The sequence below is a fragment of the Lepidochelys kempii genome, chromosome 2 (genome assembly GCF_965140265.1).
Source record: "Lepidochelys kempii isolate rLepKem1 chromosome 2, rLepKem1.hap2, whole genome shotgun sequence".
NCBI lineage: Eukaryota > Metazoa > Chordata > Testudines > Cheloniidae > Lepidochelys > Lepidochelys kempii.
The window spans coordinates 170,680,735-170,703,028 of record NC_133257.1 but is presented as its reverse complement, the minus strand read 5'-3'; the positions used below and the strand labels follow the sequence as shown (position 1 = coordinate 170,703,028).

The window sequence follows — 22,294 nt, the reverse complement described above, 5'->3', positions numbered from 1 at the left end:
AGGAAAGGTTTGATGTTCCATTTGAAAAATCTAATGCGTTTAGATATTTTGTTTAAACTAAGCATGTCAAAACCAATACTCTTTCAGCTATGCAAAAATCCAGCAAACTAGAGGAGTTTACTGTATAATGCTAATAAATTATTTGCAGGGCTAGCGACAGAAGCAAAGCAGCACGGACGTGTTGCTCAGAGAAACCTGCTTCTCCTTTCACAACCCTCCCCTCGGGTGCGAAGTGTTATTAGGATGGGGCTCTGTAAAAATAATCAGACAGAATAACAACACGGTCATGGTGTGTTTCCTGTCTTTGTGCGGCTACATGCTCCGTTCACTGCCCAGGCGATGTATTCCTGCCCGAGGCAGAGGTATCACGAGAGAAGCCTGTGTAATCAAAAGCTTTTTGCCAGTCCCTTTACATTTCGGCACGTAACGAGCACGAGGATCTGCAGCGAGCTACCACCTAGCAGCCGGGCTGGAAGGCGACCCCGGGGCGCGCCAAAGGCAGCCCTCACGTTCCGCACATCCCCAGCGAGGCGGCCAGCGGACAATGGCGGGAACCCGGCCGGGCTGCAGGTAGGCAGCGGCCCGGAGGGCGGGGCGGCGGGACCGGAGAGTGCGGGACGTGCCGCCGCCGCCGCCGCCCCCTGCGGCGCTCGCAAAACCTACTGAGGCCCGGGAAGCCGAACAAAGAGCGCGGCGTTTGCCCTTTGTGTCCCCCAGGAGGCAGCTGGAAGCAGCATGATTCACCCGGGTCAGCCGGGGGTGAGGCTGCCCTCTTCCCCGTGGCCTCCTCCTCCTCCCCCCGGCCCGGCCCGGCCCCGGCCCCGGCCCCGGCCCCGCGGGGCGCTGCACAGCAGCACGTTCCCCCGCCGCCCGGCCCCCGCGCTTCCGTCCAGCGCCGGCTCCCAGCCGCTGTCGGAGGAAGAATGTGTCACCCGGCGGCCTCTGACGCCAGCCCGTGTCCTGCCGGCCGCCGCCGCTGACGCAGAGCCCGACACACAACATCCACCTGGCCTCGGCCACCGCCTCCCTCGCTGCCGGGCGGGTGCCTGGCCCTCAGCGCATAATCCGAGGGCGGGGGAGCAGCAGCAGCGCGGAGGGGATCGGGCCCACCCCCCCCCGATCCTGCAGCTCGCCCCCTTGGGGAGAGTCACTGGCCCCAGCGGTGGTGGGAGTGCGGAGCAAAGGGGGGCAATTGCACCAGGGGCCCTAAAATCAGCCCCCCACCCCCATCCAAAAAACGCCTGTAACCTCGGTGTAAATCAGTGAGTCTCGGACTTGTTGTCGCGGTGACCCCTTTCACACAGCAAGCCTCTGAGTGCGGCCCCCCTCCCCTGAAAATTAAAAACCCCCTTTTTTATACATTTAGCTCCATTATACATGCTGGATGCAAAGCGGGGTTTGGGAGGGAGGCTGACAGCTCGCGCCCCCCATTTAATAACCTCCCTACCCTCTGAGGGGGTCCCAACCCCCAGTTTGAGATCCCCTGGTGTAAATAAAGTGAAATGGGAGAGGGTTGGCTCCAGTAAACATGGCTGCAGATTGCTCTGGCTGGGCCCATAACCTATACACCTAACTAACAAGAACACAGTACACCAGCCAGCTGCCCCAAACAATCATAAGGGATCATTAATGACTCTAGCTACTCCCAACTAGTTAGCAGTTCATTGTGAAGCACAATGGGCTAGATTCTGCACTGCGTAAATCTCGTGTAAATCTGAAGTGATTTGGGGTTACTTAGGTTTTATACTGGTGTTAGGGTGGCCAGACTGCAAGTGTGAAAAATCAAGACACTTTTTTGGGGGTGGATGGGAGGGGTATAGTTGCATATATAAGACAAAGCCCTAAATCGGGATGGTCCTGGTAATAGTGGGGTGCCCAGTCACTCTAACTCAGAGGTGGGAAAACTACACCCTGCGGGCCACATCCGACCCACGGGACCGTCCTGTCCAGCCCCTGAGCTCCTGACCCGGGAGGCTAGCCCCTGGCCCCGGCCACTCTCCCGCAGCCTCAGCTCACTGGTCTGCCGGCTCAATGCTCTGGGTGGCGGAGCAGCAAGCTCCTGGGGCAGCGCAGCTGCAGGGCCCAGTCTGACCCGGTGCTCTGTGCTGCGCGGTGCAGCTGCCTGTCCTGGTGCAACCGCGCTGCCAGCCACCGGTGTTCCAGGCAGCACAGTAAGGAGGCAGGGAGCAGGGAGGCAGGGGTCCCCGGGGGGCCCTCAGGGAACAGAGGGGTTGGATGGGGCAGGAGTCCCGGGGGGCCATCAGGGGGTGAGAAGCACGGGGGGTCGGATAGGGGGTGGGGACCGGGACATGCCTGGCTGTTTGGGGAGGCACAGCCTCCCCTAAACGGCCCTCCATACAATATCAGAAACCCGATGTGGCCCTCAGGCCAAAAAGTTTGCCCGTCCCTGCTCTAACTCATGTACAGGAAAACAGAATATGTCCCACTGCTAACTCCCCCCAACTCTTCTCGCATAATTAAACATTAATGACTCTGTGACATAAAATCCTTGCCCCAATCACCCCAAAATTATAATTGATAATTAATGAAGCTGTGCATAAGTCCCTAACCACCCCCAAATAATTAATATGTATTGATTAATGACACTGTAAGTCCTCAAACTTCCCCCTGACTGACTAATGACACTGTGTAAAGTTAGTCTAGAACTATTCCAATGCCAAACTAAGTACTGCAGCTTCACAGTTCTACAAAGACAACAACTATTTTATTCTCAAAATTGCTCTTGCCTGCTACAGAGGACCTACATATTCTGGGCCAGAACCTCAACTGGTGTAAATCAGTTTAGATCCAATGGAGTTCAGTGGAACTACTCCAATTTACACCAGTCTCATACAGACTTTATTTTTGTTCTTTCTTATTTTTTTTTAAATTTAAAAATAAAATTATTTTATTTATTCTGATAGGGTATAATTATCCTCTCACTTACAGTAGTGAAGGCCAATGGATGTACATGGATTTACTCTTGTTTACACTGGCCTAAGTTAATGGAGAATGAGACCTTGCTCTTTGTGTATGAAAACATAACTGTGAATGATGGTCACTCAGATCACTGTGTATTTTGCAGGGATGGTATGTGTAGATCTTAAAGCTTTACACACACTTTTTTGTTTATAATTTACTGTGGGCAGTCAGTTGTTTTTTGTACTGTGATAAGAAACTTCAATTGTGCAGGGGCTGCAGAAACTGCTCCAGAGCCATATACTGAATATGAAGTTAATTTTGTTCTCCAGGATATTGCTGAACTTAATTGGAAATAGCACAAATCTGACCCATCTCCAGGGGTGCTGGAACTAGAGGTGTTCGGGTGAAATGGTTTCCATCAGATGCAGGGTTTACAGTTTTGTTCAATGGCTTTTAGCACCCCCACTATAAAAATTGTTGGAGTGCCACTGCCCATCTCAGGAGCTACACAGCCACCTCTTCTGTATATCCCAGTACTTAACTGGGGCCACAGTAACATGCATGATATTAAGCTTATCTTACAGAGAAGGGTGAAGGACTGAATTAGCCATGCCACTATTTGTGGAATCTGTTGTTCCAGAGTGTCAAGATATGTAAAATCTGATGCTCACAGCACTAAGTCATCCCCTCCAGGGATGACAATAATAAAAATAACAAACAGTGAATACAAATTCAATTACACTGACTGTCTGAAGTGGCTTTTTGACACTTGTTTGGGGCAGCAACTTGGCTTTAGGAGAGTGAGGTTAGTGCAATACCTCCCAGAAGAAGCGGGGGATAGAATTACAGTTTAATTTCCTAATGCCCTTTTCAGCAGCATTCTGAACAGATATGAGCAGAGCATAGTGAGTGTCTCTTTTGCAACATGCTGCATTAATTGTGCCTCACAAAATGGCAGCTACCCCTCTAGATAGTCAGATTTCTTGGAAATTTAAAGGTGAAACCCAAAGAGAAAACAAAGTCTTAACACTTACCTACTTTGTAAATTTGAGTTAGAGTAGTCATGTGGGAACTCTGTGTTAAAAGTGGCTGAAGGTACCTGATAGGAAGGGCAACTGGCAAATTGCTCTTTTGCAATTCCTTATATCATCTACAGGTCAAACAGTAGCATAATCATTTCATATCCTTAAGTAATAATGGTCATCAGCTTTAACTTCAGTGGCTTTTCCCCTTCCTAAAGTTTTATCCTGTAACTGCTGGTGATTGCAGTTCTTCATTATCTGCCCTTTTATTTCTACCAGTTCCCAGTGACTTCTTGACAAAACCTCACTTTTATCTTTCTCCGTAATTTTCTTTGAAAATCTTCTGGCCTAGGCTTTAAAGATGGATTCTTTAGTCCATGCTATACCTACTTATTTTGATATCTCTAATCTAAGTTAATTGTATCTATTATATCATGGGTGGTTTGTTAAGCCCCAGTATAGCATTCTTATGGAAACTAAAGGCCCACCACCAAATTAGCAACCAAACTTGTCTGTCAGACTGAACCAGACAAAGGACCCTTTGGAAATCTTAAGACTTAAACATGTGGAGCAAATGCAGCTCCTGCCACTCTTCAGCAAGATCTCATTGTGGTGACAGAGTGCTTCCCTTAGAGCTAATGTGAGATGACATCACTTCTCTATACAGTCACATGCTGTGCACTCCTAGGGAGAATAGATCCCATAAATGTTTAGGAACAGACATGTTCCAAAGAGAGTTTAATCAAGCAGTAAAACCTTAGTGTGACTTTAACAACATTACTGTAATTTGTTTTCACCTTTAATATGCTTCACTTCATTCCATATGCCCTGGTTGTGCCAGGGAGAAGAAATCTCTATAATCATTATAGACTTTGTTTGTGGACAGGCTGGTGAAGTGGCTTTATAACATAATGATATGGTACAGTAAGTATACTCTAAACAGTTAAAAGCATGCTTCCTAATAAGTGTGTGTGTGTGTGTATAAAGTAGATATACAGGCCAACATTTTCAAACCTGCATTAATTTAAGGTGCATTAATTTAAGCACCTAAATAAGTAGTCTGATTTTCAGAGGTGTTGCGACCGCTCAGTTCCTACAGCTCAGCAGCTATGAAAACCAGGCAACTTAAATATAGGTGCCTAAATACAAAGTTAGAGACCAGATTTTTAAAGTTATCTAGGTCCCTAAAGATGCATATAGGTACCTAGTGGGATTTTCAAAAGCATCTAAGCAAGTTAGGTGCCTAATTCCTGTTGCTTTCAAAGGGAGTTAGGCACCTAGCTTTTGAAAATACCACAAGGAGTCTATCTGACGCTTTAGACTTCTAAATACTTTTGAAAATCTGACTCTAAGTACCTCACGTAAATTTGAACATTTTAGCCCTACTGCAGATCTTTGTCATTTTCAGCCCTATTAGCTGCAATAATTTGTTTGAGTGGCAGAAAAGTGAACAGTCGAGTTTGTGGCTTTTTTCCTACTGAAATCTTTGGAAAGCTAAACAGGCAAACCATGGGATGTCAGCCTTTTTCCAGTGATTTATATGTCAAATTTGTAGGGCGTTGAGAAGCCACACAAAGGTCTTGAAGCTGCAGAATGAAGTAAATAGCATGATGTAATATATTTAGCAAATGATAATATAAACTATGGATAAACATACGGAGAGGGTTGAAAAATGCATTCCTTGGCTGAAATTAGTGGAGATTTAGAGCCAAGTTGAGGAGATGGGGGTGGCAATTTCCTTGGCTTCCTTATAACAAACAAATCATTACCTCTTTGAAGACAGCAGAATATCTATAACACTTTTGGACTGGTAAAGTCTCACATCAGTCTTGAAAAAGTAAAATTCATCAATATGCCTTCTCCCCTTTCCCCAGGAATCATATGAAGGCTGACAGAAAGGTGGCACCCCTTCTTCTCAGAACCCACCCACATATGTCTATACTACCTGGCACTCTTACTTCCCCTGACCTGACAAGGCCTCCCATGTAAGACTAGCACCCACCTGACATCCTCCACTGCACTCAGCACCCTCCTTCCCTCCCAGCCAGTCCATTCCCTCAGGCAACATCCCTCTCAACCAGGGCCTTCAAACTGCACACACCCTTACTGTCTTTGTGGAAGAGGCTCCTCCTCCTTCTCTTTGGTGGGCTGCCAAATGCTCCCCTTCTCCATTAGACCTACAGGGCAGATGGCTGCCTGGTAACAGCCATCCCCTTCCTGTCTACAATCTCTAACGGGTATGAACCTCTCCCCTTTTCATCCCTTGTGCAGCAGAGTGTACACTCTGTGTCGTGGTAACATATAGGTTCCAGAAGCCCTTGCAACTCTATATCCAAAGCTTGGGAGTGGAAGGTCTGAATGGCTTAAAAGATTTGATAATAGGATATGGAAACTTTCATCACTGGATTGTTTTTAGCCTAGCTCATGTCAGAAGTTGTTACTGAAAGTAGATAATTTCATGATTTGTGTGAAAGGAGGTGGTGGTCTTAGTCCACTTTCTAGGAGACACATGACCATGTCACAGACAACATTTCCACAGCTGGCACAAACTGGTATCTTGTACCACAGATAACAATAATTGAATGGTCATGGAACTTGAACTACTCTTTGGACACTAATGAGACTTCATCCAGGAGAGGGCTGAGGCACAACTGTTGTGTGATTTAGGGTTGTTTATGCTGATATCCATGTTGTGCATACTCTGTGAATAAATATGACTTCAGCCTTGAGTACTGTCCTTCCTTCATGAGCATCAAATCCTCACCAGATTCAGTAGGAAGGAGAAATGTATGTATGTACAATATATTTTAATAGAAAAAGGCATGTCTTCAGCTGACCCTGGCTCCATTAAGCTCACACAGATTGTTCAGTCAGCATCATTCCTCCTGAATCTTAAACAGAGAAGAGTAGATACATATGACATTTGTTGGCTTTATGGTACTAAAAAGACAATTTGCTATTGTTCTCTCTGAGAAGATACTAGTGATGGGCAAAGCTCCAGAGTTTTAGAGGTTTGACTTGAGTAAGGTTACATCTTTCTCTGCCTATTACTGGCCTAACTTAGGGCCCCAAACCTCTCCAGAGTTACACTCTTGACCATGAAAAGGCATTATTGTTTGAGCAAATGTGTTCATATGGGGAGTTATACCAGTATAATTATACTGGTAGTGGTAGGGATATGCCAGTGAATTTCCATGTGTAGATAAGGCCTAAGAAATCAGTAGCCCTAAGCAGGAGAGGAGATAGTGAAATTGTGAATTAATTTTTAACTTGCAGCTTTTCTGTGCCTTTATAAGAAGCAGCCTTCAAAGGGAACACGTGCACTGGTAAAGCACAACACAACACACAGACAAGCAGACTACCATCATGGTAGTTCCTCCTCTTCCATTTTGAAGGTATGGTCCATACCAGGGGTGGGCAAACTATGGCCCACGGGCCGGATCTGGCCACTCAGGGCTTTGGATCCAGCCCTGGGATTGCACCCCGTGGTGCCGCGTGCCCCGCGCTGCTCTCAGAAGCGGCCAGCACCACGTACCTGGGGCTGGGTGTGTGTGGGGGGGAGCAGAGATCTCCGTGCATTGCCCTTGTCTCCAGGCACTGTCCCTGCAGCCCCCATTGGCTGGGAACGGGGAACTGCGGCTAATCGGAGCTTCGGGGGAAGTACCTGGAGGCGTGGCAAGGGAAGCGCGCGGAGCCCTGTGCCCCCCCCACACCCGCAGGGGCTGCGCAGGGACGTGGTGAGCAGCGCAGCGTGGGGCCAGGGCAGGCATGCAAGGAGACTGTCTTGGCCCCGGTGCGCGCCGCTGCCATCCCGGAGCCGCTTTAGGTAAGCGGCGCTGGGCTGGACTCCAACCCTCTCCTGCACCCCTCCTGCACCCTAACCCCTTGTCCTGAGCCCCCTGCTGCACCCACATCCTTCCTGCACCGCAACCCCCTGCCCTGAGCCCCTTCCCACAGTCCGCACCCCTGCCCTGAGCCCCCTCCTACACTCTGCACTCCTCCTGCACCCCAAACCTCTTCCCTGAGCCCCCTCATACACCTTGCACCTCTCCTCTGCCCCAATCCCTTGCCCTGAGCCCCTTCCTGCACACCGCACCCCCTCCCACACCTCAACCCCCTGCTGCGGCTCTGCATACAATTTCCCCACCCAGATGTGGCCTTCGGGCCAAAAAGTTTGCCCACCCCTGATCTATGCTCAACGTGTGCTGCTTGCACTCTGCCAAGGCAGGAAAGAATTGGGAGGAGTCATGGCTCTGCTTTTCCCCCTTGAGGGTGTATAGTGATGTTTATACTTCTCTGGCCCTTGCATTTAGAGAGCACAAGAAATGTGATTGTGACTGCCCTGGTACAGGGATGCAAGGATGAGCAAGCTTCTTTCACTCACTGCCTTGCACAATCATGGCAGGCTAGCTGTCATGTGACCCTTGGTGATTAATTTCAATGCAGGAAAATGGCTGAATGACTAAATCAGTGTTACCAACTTTTGCAGTTGTGGGAGGGGCCTGGTTAGAGCTTTGGCCCTGTCCCATCAAAGTGCCAGCTAGCAGAGCTGAGCTGGGATAAAGGGTGTAGCAAATTATGTCCTTTTTAGGACTGCAGTAAATAGCTATTTCCTTGGAGCTGGACAGGAATTGTGACACAAAGTATGTCTATACTGCAATTAAAAACCCACAGCTGGCCCTTGCCAACTAACTTGGGATAGTGAGGCTTGGGCTAAGGGGCTGTTTAATTGCGGTGAAGACATTTGGGTTTGAGCCCAGGCTCTAGGACCCTGCAAGGTGGGAGAGTCCCAGATAGGGTGACCAGATAACAAGTGTGAAAAATCGGGACATTTTTTCTTGTGGAGGGTGGATATAGTTACCTATATAAGACAAAGCCCCTAATATCAGGATGGTCCTGATAATATCAGGGCGTCTGGTCACCCTAGACCCAGACCTCAGGTTGCAGTTTGAGCCTGTATGCTTACACCACAATGAAACAACCCCTTAGCCCAATTCATCTGGCATGGGCCAGCCATGGGTGTCTAATTGCAGAGTAGACATACCCTATGATTCCTTCCTTGGCCTCATCCTGGGACTGAGTAGCTATGTCCAACCCCTTACTTGGGACTGAACCTTAAGGCTCAGTCTACACCTTAGTGTTTTTAAATTGTCTCAAGGGAGTGCAGGGTGGTGTGGGGGAGCGCTTCTGTTTCATGTTGAATTTTGTCTTTTTGATTAACACTCTCTTCCTAACCATTATTTCAATGGTCCTTTGTAGCAGATTTTGCTGGGGTTGAGTAAGTCTGCTGTGAAAAGTGATACTTTATATGTATGTAAATATCACTTTTCACAGTAGACTTACTAGCTAGCAATAAATAAATTATAGTGACTTGGACATGTATATGTGCATATTTATTTTTTTTTAAGCTAATAAAGTATTTTAGGAAGAAGTGTGAGAGCGGCCACCAGCAAGAGTTGGTGGCTGCACTCTGAGGCCACCAAATAACTTGTCCTGAGAACCCCTGAATTAGATGCTACTTTACCTTTATGTTTTTATCTTTGAATGAAGACAGTATAGAAATAGTGGTTCATGTCCCTACTATCTCCCTATTCAGAAAATAAAGACTAAACAGGGTTTGCTTTATCAGATTACCCAGACTTTGCTTACAGAGGACATACTTGTGAAACCCCTGGACACCAGGCATTAGGACAGTTCACCTCTCTGTCACCGTGGCCAATGCCTTATTTACCATTCACACCATTATTGTTTCAGGAAATGATTTCCCCCCTTCCAGTTACTGCTAGAATAGCATGGATCTTTCTGGGGAGCTCCACTGACATCTCTACCAATATTCCCTACTGTCAGCTACTAGCCCTGTAAACAACCACTCAAACCAGATGAAATTTCCCCCCATGCAAGGAGCCAGCATGAAGCCTATTAAATCTTATTTTGAAGTGATTCCAGCATGCATAGGCCTTCTGCTGGCTCTCTCAATGTGCCAAGTCATGATTTTATCAAGATCTCACCATGTTTTTCTATATCCACAGCTCCTGGAGTCTTTTTATTACATGAGAATCCCAGCTTTAATTAACAAGCTTTTCTCTGCAACTCTGAGGGACAGAAACTTTTAAGAAACTGAAACGATAAAGACTCAGAATCAGCATGCAAGTTTAAAAAAAGGCCCCAATTTATTATTTTTTATAATCTCATGGTTTTTATGCCATTCTCATGATTTTTGGGGCCTGACTCATGACCTTTAAAAGTTTGAAACTGGGGACCACTGCCCTCTGCACAGGGGTGAATTTTACTCAGTGTGATTTCCTTCTGATTTTATTTCCTCTGAAGAGACCTCCTGGAGTTCATTGCAGCATTGCAGTCAGCAGATTGCCACCTTATGCTATACTGCCTCCTCTCTCTTCCCCTGTTCATTCCCCATGTCAAGAGTGTAATCAACGATATTTACCTAGGAAGATTTCAAGTGAAAAGTTTTAGCCGGTATATTATTACAAAAGGTAATTAAGAATTAATTACTTCTCCGATACAATGGCAAACTTTATTATACTGCATGCCAGTGACAACTACAGGACTAAATGTACCTTTCAGCTGTACACGAATACAAGGCCTGTCACTCATTTTGCACCATAATTTACCACTGCTGTTATTCCACTGTTCATTTCTGTAAATCAGGATCACATGTGTTGAAAGATAAAAGCTCACTCCTAAGGGAATTCTGCGCCACTGTGCATGGGCAGAATTTATGTCCCCCGCAGATTTCTTTGCTTCTCCGCAGAAAAATGACTTTCTGATGGGGAAGCCACGAAAGTGGTCATGCAACCCTCCTCAGCAGTATGTTTCAGGTGCCATGAGCAAGTGGCAGAGAGGTAAATCACTATGGGGCAGGGGGTGGGATTGAGGAAGACCCAGCTGGGGCTCCTACCCTGCGTTGGGCTCAGCTGCTAGTCCTGGCTGGGCTGGGGGGGGATGGGACTTCCTCTTTCCCTGCATGGCATCCAGGGCCAGGTGAGACCCATCCTCAGATTTCTCCCCCAGCTTCAGGAAGGTCTGCAAACTCCCCCCTTCCCCACTTCTTGCACCCATCACTCCTCAGCTGCAGGGGGAAGGATCCATGTGCAGGAAGCTGCTCTCCCATCTGCCCAACCCCATGCATCCAGACACCCTCATACTCAGACCCTCCTGCCAAGCCTCACCACTCTGCACTCAGAACCCCACCACCACATGAGCCCCACTTTCCCTGCACCTGGAGCACCCTGACAAGCCACCTGAACCTGGATTCCCACCCCACCAAGCCCCAACCAGCTGCACCTGGATCCCCACCCAACTGAGCCCCACTCCTCCAGCATCTGGACCCCTCACTGAGCCTCCCAAACAAAGACTACCCTGCCAAGCTTTATCCCCCCAACACCCAAACCCTCTCCTGTTGAGCCCCAACCACCTTCATGTGGACTCCCCTGCAGAGCCCCATTACCGTTGCACCCAGACCTGCCCCCCCACAAGTCCCTGTGCAACCAGATCCCCCACTGAGCCACCTGCACCCAGACTAGCCGACACAGAGCCCTCTCAACCCGCACCCGATACTAAGCTCCTGCACACTTGCATCCTGCCTTGCTTAGCCTGCCTGCCCACACCTTGTGCACCTGGCACGGAGGGGCAGGGCCCCGGGGTGTTTCTGGGGCAGGCCTGGTCCTTGCGCTGTATCAGGGTTGGGTGTGGCCTCACCGCTGAGTGTATGTCCCAGCTGTGGGGGGGCACAGTGATCTCCCACCTCTGTGCAGCCAGTGGACTGTGCTCTCCACTGCCATGCTGGAGCCTCCACATTTATTTGACAAATACAATTTGCAGAATTTTGCAGAATTTTAAAATACTGTGCAGAGAATTTTTTTTTTTGTCGCAGAATTTTAAATTTTTTGGTGCAGCATGCGCTCAGGAGTAAAAGGTTCATCTGTGTTATAAGTGTTCATCTAATGTCACACGCTGCTATTTCATGCTATGCTTCCTTCTTTGCAGACAGCAAAATCTAGAGCAACTGGACAAACCTAAAAAACCTGAAACTGGCTTAGAAATTGTATACAAAACACATGAGTGTTAAAAGTCATTATAATAAAACCCCTGAGACAAAGACAGAGAACTCCCAGATTACAAAGGACAAATTCCAGCCTACATGCACAAGGTGTGGAAAAAGTCACATCCCAAGAGATGATGCATATCCAACCTGAGGCACACACTGTAATAAATGCATAAAATATGGACATTTTGCTGTTGTTTGCCACATCAAGTCAGTTAAGGAGTTGATTCATATTGCAGACAATCAAGAGCCGTTTTTTCTGGGATCTATTACTGTTGACATAGAGACTTCCTGGAAAGTGAAACTGAATATTCATGGCAAGATTATTGACTTTAAAAATTGACTCAGTAGCTGTTGTCACAGTCATCTCCGGTCTTCTTCAACCCCTTCCAGAGCTAATGTCACCTGCCACAGCTCTGACTAGCCCTAGAGGCATTCTGCACTGCCCAGGCCAGTTCACCACAGAAACAACTTACAAAGACAAAGCTATGCATTCAGAGTCTATGTGATCAAAGGACCACAGACCAACAGCCTCTTGGCCCTGTGAGTGGCAGCCATGATGGGCCTAATGAGAAAGGTAGAAGAATTTAATAGAATATTTGGTGATATTGGACTTTTGAAAGACAATCCAGTACAAATAACATTAAGAGACAATGCAGAACCATGTAGTGTTCATTCACCACATAGGATTTCTATCCCATTACTTCATACTGAGTTAAAGACAATGGAGCAGATTCTCTTGATTATGCCAATGTCTGAGCCAACAACATGGGTGTGTCCCAATGTTACCAGTTATAAAGAAAAATGGAAAAAATATGAATCTGTATGAATCTTAAAAGACTTAACAAAGCAATTGTAATAGAAAAATATTTCCCCCTACTATTGGATGACTTCCTCCCCAAAATGAAAGGAGCTACAGTATACTCCAAGCAAGATGCCTCAAGCAGATTCTAGAAAATTCCTTTAGCCAAAAAAAGTGCTAAACTAACTACATTTATCACGCCCTTTGAGAGATTTTGCTTTTGAACATTATATTTTATCAGTGCACCTGAAATTTTCCAAAGAAAGATGACAGAATTGTTAAGGAACAGAAATGGAGCTCTCATTTTCATGGATGATATTCTGACATGAAAATTTTCAATGGAAGAATAACAAAACTCTCAACAGAGTCCTGAGCCTAATCCATCAGCTTTAGTCCAGACTAAACAAGGAAAAATGCATTTTCCGCCTACCCCAAATGGAATTTTTGGGACAGATAATAAATAAAGATGGAATTAGTGTTAAGCCTGAGACAGTAGAAGTGTAACCCTTCTGCCAGGTGGTGCCGGCAGCAACTAGGGCCGGGTTAAATATCTAGGGGTTCCTTTCCAAAAATACAACACGGAACCATCTCAAGCCCCAATTCTGTAACCTGGGAAAATTACATGCCACCCCTCGGTGCCCCACTCGCAAGCACAGAATCTGAGTGTAGAAAAGAAAACTTTTAATGAAAGGAGGGAAGTCACCCAGCATTAATTAGGGAAAATGCCACAAGCAGGATTAATAATCATAAAACTGTGAGCAGGACACCCACCCCAGAGTGCATGGGGCAGTGTTTTCTACCACATGTTCTTGAGTTCTACAACCAAAAGTTCATTTACTGTGCCCCTCTCTCTTCCCTCACCATACCCTACTCACAGTGGTTGTCCTTGGTCAGTGAGGACCCAGGGTTCAGAGGTGCATCTCTGTGAGTTCACCTCCCACCCAGGGAAGAAGACACCTACCTTGCTCCACCTGAACACTTGCTCCTTGCTGACCGCCGCTCCCCCGCCACTCCTGCTGGCTGCCCCCCGCCAGCTGCCCACTGCTGCTCGTAGCCCGCAGTAGACACTCATGGAGTCCTGCATTGCTCTCAACAACCTGTGAGTCTGAAGATGATGCAGATGCATATGTGGATGGCGGCTGCTGTGGATACTTACAGACCAGTGTCAGAAAAGAGTCTACACCAGCTACAAAAAAGCAACCTTGACAGACATTCAGCTTCTAAGAAACTTCTAAGATACATTGGGACAGCTGGACCAAGTACCTAAAGAACACTAAGGAAGCAACAAAAGACCATTTTGTGGCAGGTGGACAATTAAGCCAATCAAATGGACTCATGATTAAAGACAGCTGAATTGTAATTCCAGACAAAATGAGAAGAGAAATCCTAAATCTCCTCCATGAAGGACATTGAGGATTAAAAGAACAGGAGTACTTGTGGCACCTTAGAGACTAACAAATTTATTTGAGCATAAGCTTTCGTGAGCTACAGCTCACTTCATCGGATGCATGCAGTGGAAAATACAGTGGGGGGATTTTATATACATAGAGAACATGAAACAATGGGTGTTACCATACACACTGTAACAAGAGTGATCAGGTAAGGTGAGCTATTGGCAGAAGAGAAAAAAATAAATACTGTGAATGGATTAACCAGTCAGTGTGGTGGCTGGGCATCAGCAAGGACATAAAGAATAAGCATCTGCATGTGAACATTGAAGAACCAACAGACCAACACAACACAACACAAAGAACCTTTAATAACAATACCTCTACCAGACAGACCTTGGAAGAGACTAACTGCAGATTTCTGCAAATTCAGAAGACATCATTATCTGGTCATTGGTGGACTAATTTTCCAGGTATGTAGAAATAATGTACTTGAAAGATATAACATGTCACAGGGTTATCTTTTGCTTATTTCGGTATTCCAGAACAACTAGTGATGGACAATAGACTTGTGGCACCTTAGAGACTAACAAATTTATTTATTAATTTATTCACTGCAGCAAAATTTAAATCCTTCTGAACAAAATATGATTTTGGTCATATTAGCAGCAGCCCACATTTGCCTACAAGCAAATGGAGAGACAGACAGTTGTATAGATAGCCAAGAAAATCCTACAGCGGGAAGATCCATTCCTTCCTCTTCTGAGTTATAGATCAACACCAACAACAGCTAACATGGAATATATTATGTTTAAAATGTTTTCAGAATATTTTGCTGTTTTATATATATGACTAAACAGCACAGTGAAAAGGACAGTCACTTGTAATGATTGCCTGGTGCTTCTAAGTAATTTAGTCTTCTATTTGGGTAAGCAGAGTTAGAATGAGCTCTACCCTGACATCTGGTGGTGAGCTGTGGAAAAAGACTTTAGGTGCTGATCTGGTTTGCATGGGCACACCCACCCTGCCTAGCATGATGGACTGCTTGCCCAAACGGTCACTTTGGTTGCTCTGGGATCCCCAGTCTCTTTGTTATGGGGGCAGGAGTAATAAAGGGTCGTTATCCTGGTTATGTGAATCAAGGACAGTAGAACTGTACTTGGCATTTTATGACGGAGGGACTCGCCCTCAAATAAGTAGCACTCGCTAGGTAAGGGACATGGGTTCCAAAACCCAGTGAATTGTGAGAGGCTGCGGATAGGTGTGGGGGGGGCCCAAAATGCTACTTTGACCCCTTCTCTCTCCACTGTGTAATAACAGAGCTAATTTTAATTCCATTAGGAGTCTTGTTATATGCTGCAGAGCTGAAATCACTAAAGAGCTGAAGTTACTAAAAGCTGAGATCACTGAGAGCTGTGTTAAGTGTGCGTGTGTGGGGGGAGGGGCCTGAAGACGAGTTGGTGAGCAGACAGCAGGATGGCTAGCATGGAGAGTGGAGTGGATAGCTGGGTGGCTGGCAGAGAGGAGCAGACAGCAGGATGGCTAGCGGAGAATAGAGAGGAGTGGAGCGGATAGCCGGGTGGCTCGTAGAGAGGAGTGGCCAGCAGGATGGCTGGCGGAGAGGTGCAGCTGACGGTGAAGACTGCAGCAGAACCCCATGGAGATGCATGGCACTTGGCCGTCGACCCAAGCAGCGGATCATGTAAGATGCCACCCATACCTCCCTCCACTTCCACCCAGGCTGGGAGGTAAACTCTGCAGATGAACTTCTGAACTCTGCGGGACTGCACTGATCAAGGACAGAAACTGTGTGTGTGTGTGTGGGGTGACTACTGGGTTGCTGGACTTAAGACCCTGAGGGGAAAAGAACACTGCCAAACTTACTTGGGGGTGGGTCTTTTGCTCATGGTTGGTGTTATGAATCCTGTTTGTGGTGTTTCCCCAACATAATGCCGCATTGCTTCCCTCCTTTATTAAAAGGCTTTTGCTACACTCAGACTTTGTGCTTGTGAGAGGGGAAGTATTGCCTCGTAGAAGCGCCCAGGTGGGTGGTATGTAATTGTCCCAGGTCACTGGGTGGGGGCTCGAGCCGGTTTTGCATTGTGTTATTGAAACGAAACCCCTAGATACTGAACCCGGCCCTTGTTGCTGCCAACTCTGATGGGCAGAAGGGTTACATATATGACTAAACAGCACAGTGAAAAGGACAGTCACTTGTAATGATTGCCTGGTGCTTCTTGGTCATTTAGTGTTCTATTTGGTCATAGTGCAACTCCTGATGGAAAGACAACTCAGAACTACTGTTCCAACATTGGAACAGAATCTGTCTCCAAAGTGACCAAACATGAAGAGGGTAGCCAAACTAGATGCAAAGTTTAAAAGAGCTTATGAACACTTTTACAACAGACATCACTCTGTTAGAGAATTACCAGATCTAGAACCTAGTGACCATCTTCATGTGAAATTGAATGGACAAAAGGGAGGGACAACTCCAGATGTCATAAAGAAAAAGAATTCAGCACCCAGATCGTATGTGATCAAGACCAACAATGGAGAGTTCAACAGAAACTGTCAACATTTACAGTTTGTTCCTCAACCCCCCTGCCCCACCCCAAACCCCAAAAAACAAACAGAGCAAACTCTGTGGATGACATATGCAGAACAAGATGATGATGACTCAAGGATTTCAAAGCAACCACAACCAGTCATTGCAGATGACCAAGTTGTTATATAGTCAAATTGTGTAATTAAAAAAACAGTACTATTCAGAGACACTTAACAGACTCATACGGACTGAACTTCAAAGGTATTGTGATAGTGTAAATGTTGTATATGAGGGGTGGCCAACCTGAGCCTGAGAAGGAGCCTGAATTTACCAATGAACATTGCCAAAGAACCACAGTAATACGTCAACAGCCCCCCATCAGTTCCCCCACCCCGCTCCCAGCGACTCCCGCCCACCGACAGCCCCGCCCATTAGCGTCTCCCACACCCTCCTTGCACCTCCCAATCAGCTGTTTCGTGGCATGCATGAGGCTCTGGGGGAGGGAGGGGGAAGAGCGAGGGCACAGCAGACTCAGGGGAGAGGGCGGGAAACGGTGGAGTGGGGACAGGGCCTGTGGCAGAGCCAGGGGTTGAGCAGCGCGCACCCCCTGGCACACTGGAAAGTTGGCACCTGTAGCTTCAGCCCCGAAGTCGGTGCCTATACAAAGAACCGCATATTAACTTCTGAAGAGCCGCATGTGGCTCCGGAGCCACAGATTGGCCACCCCTGTTGTATATGGTAGGAATGTAAAACATAAAGGAAGAGATGTAATGGAATCCTAAATTGTATTATGCTGTTTAGCCAGTAGGTGGCACGGTGTATAAAATGCCTTATTTCAACCTAATAGCCATACCGAGAAGAGCATTAAAAGATCTTCTGATGAACTCATCTGGTATGTATAAGCAAGTTTTGTACAAAGTTCTGGTACAGAAGTACATGACACCCTATATGTTTGTACCTGTTAAATCTCTCTGAAAATAATGGGGGAATTTCTCTAAATCTCATTCCCTGTGTCAGCTATCTGTCTAAATACACAGACCCCCCGCACCCCCACATGTAGGGCCAGAATATAATATACTTTGTTTCAGTGAAACCAAATAGCTGTCTTTTATGATGCTTATATAGTCTTTGAACTGTTCCTGTAAAAGAAAGGATACTGTTCAGACAGGAAATGCAACTGGACAATGAGGTAGTATATTTGCTAGAAATGAAAAATGGAGGGGACACACAGCATAACACACTGAGGGCAAGACTGTGATATCCTTATGCACATGAAGCATTCCCTTCATAAGTAGCCTCATTGATTTGCGGGATAAGTTACTGCTCAATGTGAGTAAGGGTACTACAGTCTGGCTTTTATTTAGTAAATACTTAACTATATAAGGCATTATAAATCACTATTCATCTCCTTTAACTTGAGAAAACTCTCATCCTAATGGTGGACAGTAAGGTCAAGTCACCAAGAGTGTTTGATAATCCCCACTGGCAGAGTATTCTGAGTTTCAGTTTCATTGGAAATGAACCACAGCTCGTGCGCGCACGCAAGAGAGTTCAGCAGGGTATGAGATTAGCTAACTCTAATGGTATATAATGGTATATGCTGCAGCCAGAGCTGTGAATAGCTGCTTGTGTAGACATAACCCCAATAGCTGTACTCTAGCTAGCTCGTTAAAAATAGAAGTGAGGGTACAATGGTGTGGGCTTTAGCACTGGCTGTACAAGCAAGTACGTACTCAAAAGGATCAGACAGACAGCACTGCGGCATCCTCACTTCTATTTCTCGTGAGCTGGCTAGAGCATAACAAGCCTGGGTATGTCTACACAAGCCATTCATACCCCTGTCTGCAATGTGGACTTACCCTAAATTAATAATAGTGTATATTGCGGTGGCCTGTATTAAGATTTCACCTGCAGATGGTTAGGCCACTTAGAATCAGAATTTATTCTTAGATATAAAAAGATTGGTGTGCTCCCAAACTACCTGAAAAGCTTAGGGGCCATGTCAAGCCACTGATTTTAAAGCAGAAATTCCCATTGAATTTATTATCTGAAAATCAATGCTATCCCATGCCATGGTCTGGCCATAGATAAGGGGGAAAGGGTAACTTAAATATAACTTTTTCAGTCTGTATTTGTGATACCCCTACTTAATGGTATTTTAGTCCTCAAGCAGACCCACTGAAATGAGCAGAACTACTTGTGGAGTAAGGTAGCACTCAGCACGAGTAACGATATCACAGTCTAGCTCTCAGTGTCTTACACAATGAGCCACTTTATCTTGACTTTTGTAAATTTTAGGAAATAGATGCCAGTATTATAAATTCAATTTGCCATCTCAATTTCTTCTTTGAACTTTATGCTAGTATAGTATCATTCCTTTTCCAGGAACAGTAAAAAGACAAATGTGTGTGTCACAAATGACAGCCATTTGTTTTCATTAATATTCTCTAGTTTTAAATTCAGCTACAAATCGTGAAAAAAAATAAAATAACCCAGAAGCAATGAGTTTATTCTTTAAGGAAATTCCTTAAAGCAAAGCTACCAAATTCGCCAGGCTTTCAGCTGATTGTTAAACAGAGCACAGGCTTGAAAGAGTGCAGTGGTAAAATCACCTCATGTAATTCCCAGAGAGAGTGCTTTATTGAGGTCAAGTCTTATGAACAGGCTCTGTCCTGCACTTTACCTATGGTGACAGACTGTTCAGAAGCAGATTTTTTTATTCTTTAAACCACCATGTGCCTGCTCAGCCAGAGCACATTAAAATAAAGTAATAAACAGAATAATAGGCAGTCTGTATAAATAAATAACTCAACATATTGCTGTGCCTTTTAAAACAACAAAGAGCACCCTCCTTTTGGACTCCCTGCTAGAATTTTCTGTTGTCATTTATTAATGCTTTGCTCCTAGGGTAACCCAACTGAAAAAGAACAATAAACAAAGCACCTTCTATGCCATATGAGTATATTTATTTGTTTAAGTAAGTCTTCAGAGAGTCATGTTCAGCTGCTGGAGAAAATAGACCTGAGTCAGCACTTCCCCCCAGCTCTCTGTGCTGGCAGGAAATGAAAACTATTACAATCAGCTTGTTATACAAAATGTGTAGAATTAGTGTCAGCATTTCAGAATTGTTGTATACCAGCCTTGCATGCTTATTGATAACAGCACCAGTCATTAAACCATTCTTAAAATAATGGTTAACCAGCCTGTCACATTTTTAATCTGGGAAAACTTTACAATGTGATACACTTAAAAAAAATAAAACCTCTACCTACAGGAGACGTCTGCTTTGATTCCAAGAGTTACCCACTAGTTTAACTTACGTACTTTCTTGTTAGTTGCTTTTCCTGCTGCAGTGTTCTCTGCATCTCAGGAGAGAGAAGTGAATTGATTTAATTTACCTTAGACTCAATGGTCAAATTTAGAGGTGAAGTGTAATGGGATGTAAGATCCATATCAGTAAGTGGATGCAAGTCTGGGGGAATCTAACTGAGCCCAAGCAGGTTTAAATTGATTTAATTTACATGCTTAGAGGTTTGGAAGAAGAGGTGCTACCCAAGTCTAGATTACCTTAGATCCCCTTAGGACCTGATCCAAACTTCAAGCTTAATGGGCAGAAGGCTTATCCACAGATCAGGTATAGCATGGATAACAGCTACCCCACATTTCCCTACCAATGTGCCTCATCTGTGTCCCAGAGAAAGTTGAGAGGATGGGCCGGTCTCTGTGCCAACTCTATACTTGATTCTGCTGAGATTGTCAACAAGGTTGCCAGTTACAAACAATTGTGACATTTTGTATGTGTGTGTGTGTGATACGAGACCTGCTGACTAGGAGCTGGTGAAACCGCCAATTCATTTCATAATATTTAAACAGTAAATTAGAGCACCTGACATTTTTGTCAACAAGCTGAGGACGTGATTGAATGGGTGTTCACAATCTGTACAGTGATTATCATCAGCCATAATTCTTCGGGATGTTACCTACTGGACACCACAGTCAGTTCACAGCAATGTCAAGTCATTTGCTGACCAGGTGTTCAGGTGATACTGGATGCACTCACCTGAAGTGACCCAAATGTAGTCTGTCGGACTTGCTTTATACAGTGAAAACTAATGAACTCACAGGCAGTGTGACAAAAAGGCATGCCAGCCACTGGCAAGCTGCACTGTGAGACACAAAAACTCCTTGAAGGATGATTTACAGTCAAAAGGAAAAACACTTCTGACCTTTATTTTCCCTGTCAAAGTTAGAAGTCTGTGGGAATGCTGATTTTGCTACATGATGAAAAATTAATACCAATGGAATAGAGTATTGCCACAGAAGGAGCAAATCCTCAGCTGCTGCACAAATTCTGAGGCAAAGTTGAGGAGGCGCTTGGAGGGAAATAAATACTGAGGTGAAGCTGAAACCTCTTTTTTTCAAATATATTGATGCCAAGATATTTTACTATCGTGATAGTACTTGTGTTTATATTCTACATGAATATAATCAATATTTTGGATGAATGTTGGCAATGCAGCAGCACAGAATTTGTCATTTTTATAGGTTATGATTATTATTAATTATTTGGACTGCACTAGGACCCAGAAGTCTCAGCAATTGACCAGCACCCAACTGTGCTGAGAACATTTACTAGGTTGATGGTTCCTTCCCCTTGACTCACTACAGTTTGAGGTGGGAAGGGAAGGGGACGTCACTTGTTTACTTTCCTCTATCTGGGAACTCTTTCCCTTCTTCTGAGTCACTTCCCCATGGACGCTCTCTCTTTTTTTCCCCGATAGCTGAACTACTTTTTCTGTCAAGTGTTTTGCAATACTGGGTATAAAGTATGCTACAGCTTATGAAAATCAATTGTAATGTGTTTTGTGCCTCAGCTACTTGGAAAGCAGGTAGATTTTTGTTTTTGTAGACTATACTTTACCAAGAAGGTTGTTTCTGAAATGTTGCTTTTTCAGGGCCTAAATCCTGGCCCCATTGAAGTCAATGACAAAACGCCCACGGACTTCGATGGGGCCAGACTGACCCATAAGTGTCTGTCTGGGAACAGTGTGGCAAGCCATCCACCCTAGCAAAAATAATGTTTTCCCTCTTCTAGTCAAAGCAATGGCTCTTCAAGATTTCTTTTAGAGCTGTATGAAATATCCATCATGGAATCCCAAACCATGCCGAATCTATTGGGTTTGAGCGTTATTACAATGTTAAGCAGCCCTGGTTTTGCTGAAAGGTTTGCGAAACTTTTGAGCAAACTTGGCTCTAATTAAGAGAAAATCTGAGCCCCATCTTGATCATACACTTATAGAAACCAGGGCCTTCTGTGAGGGTGTAAGAAGGGAGTACCAGTGATGCCATCGTTGAGTACCTGGTTATCGTCTCCTGTTTCCTTGCCTTCTCTCAACTTGTTTCAGGACTGAGCTTGATAAGTTTATGGAGGGGATGGTATGATGAAATGGCCTACAGTGGCATATGGCCCATCCACCACTGCTATAAGCAAATATCTGCAACAGCTGGAGATGAGACACTAGATGGGGAGGGCTCTGAGTTACTAGAGAG

The 22,294-nt window shown here is 45.5% G+C and overlaps 1 long non-coding RNA gene across 1 annotated transcript; it reads left to right on the top strand.

Annotated features, from left to right (window-relative positions):
• The first annotated feature begins 253 nt into the window (after positions 1 to 253).
• Positions 254 to 19,102, top strand: LOC140907250 (uncharacterized). The gene is made up of 4 exons (XR_012157420.1): positions 254 to 570; positions 9,974 to 10,438; positions 11,952 to 14,672; positions 15,541 to 19,102. It is a non-coding gene; the product is annotated as an uncharacterized lncRNA (long non-coding RNA).
• Positions 19,103 to 22,294: the final 3,192 nt, after the last annotated feature.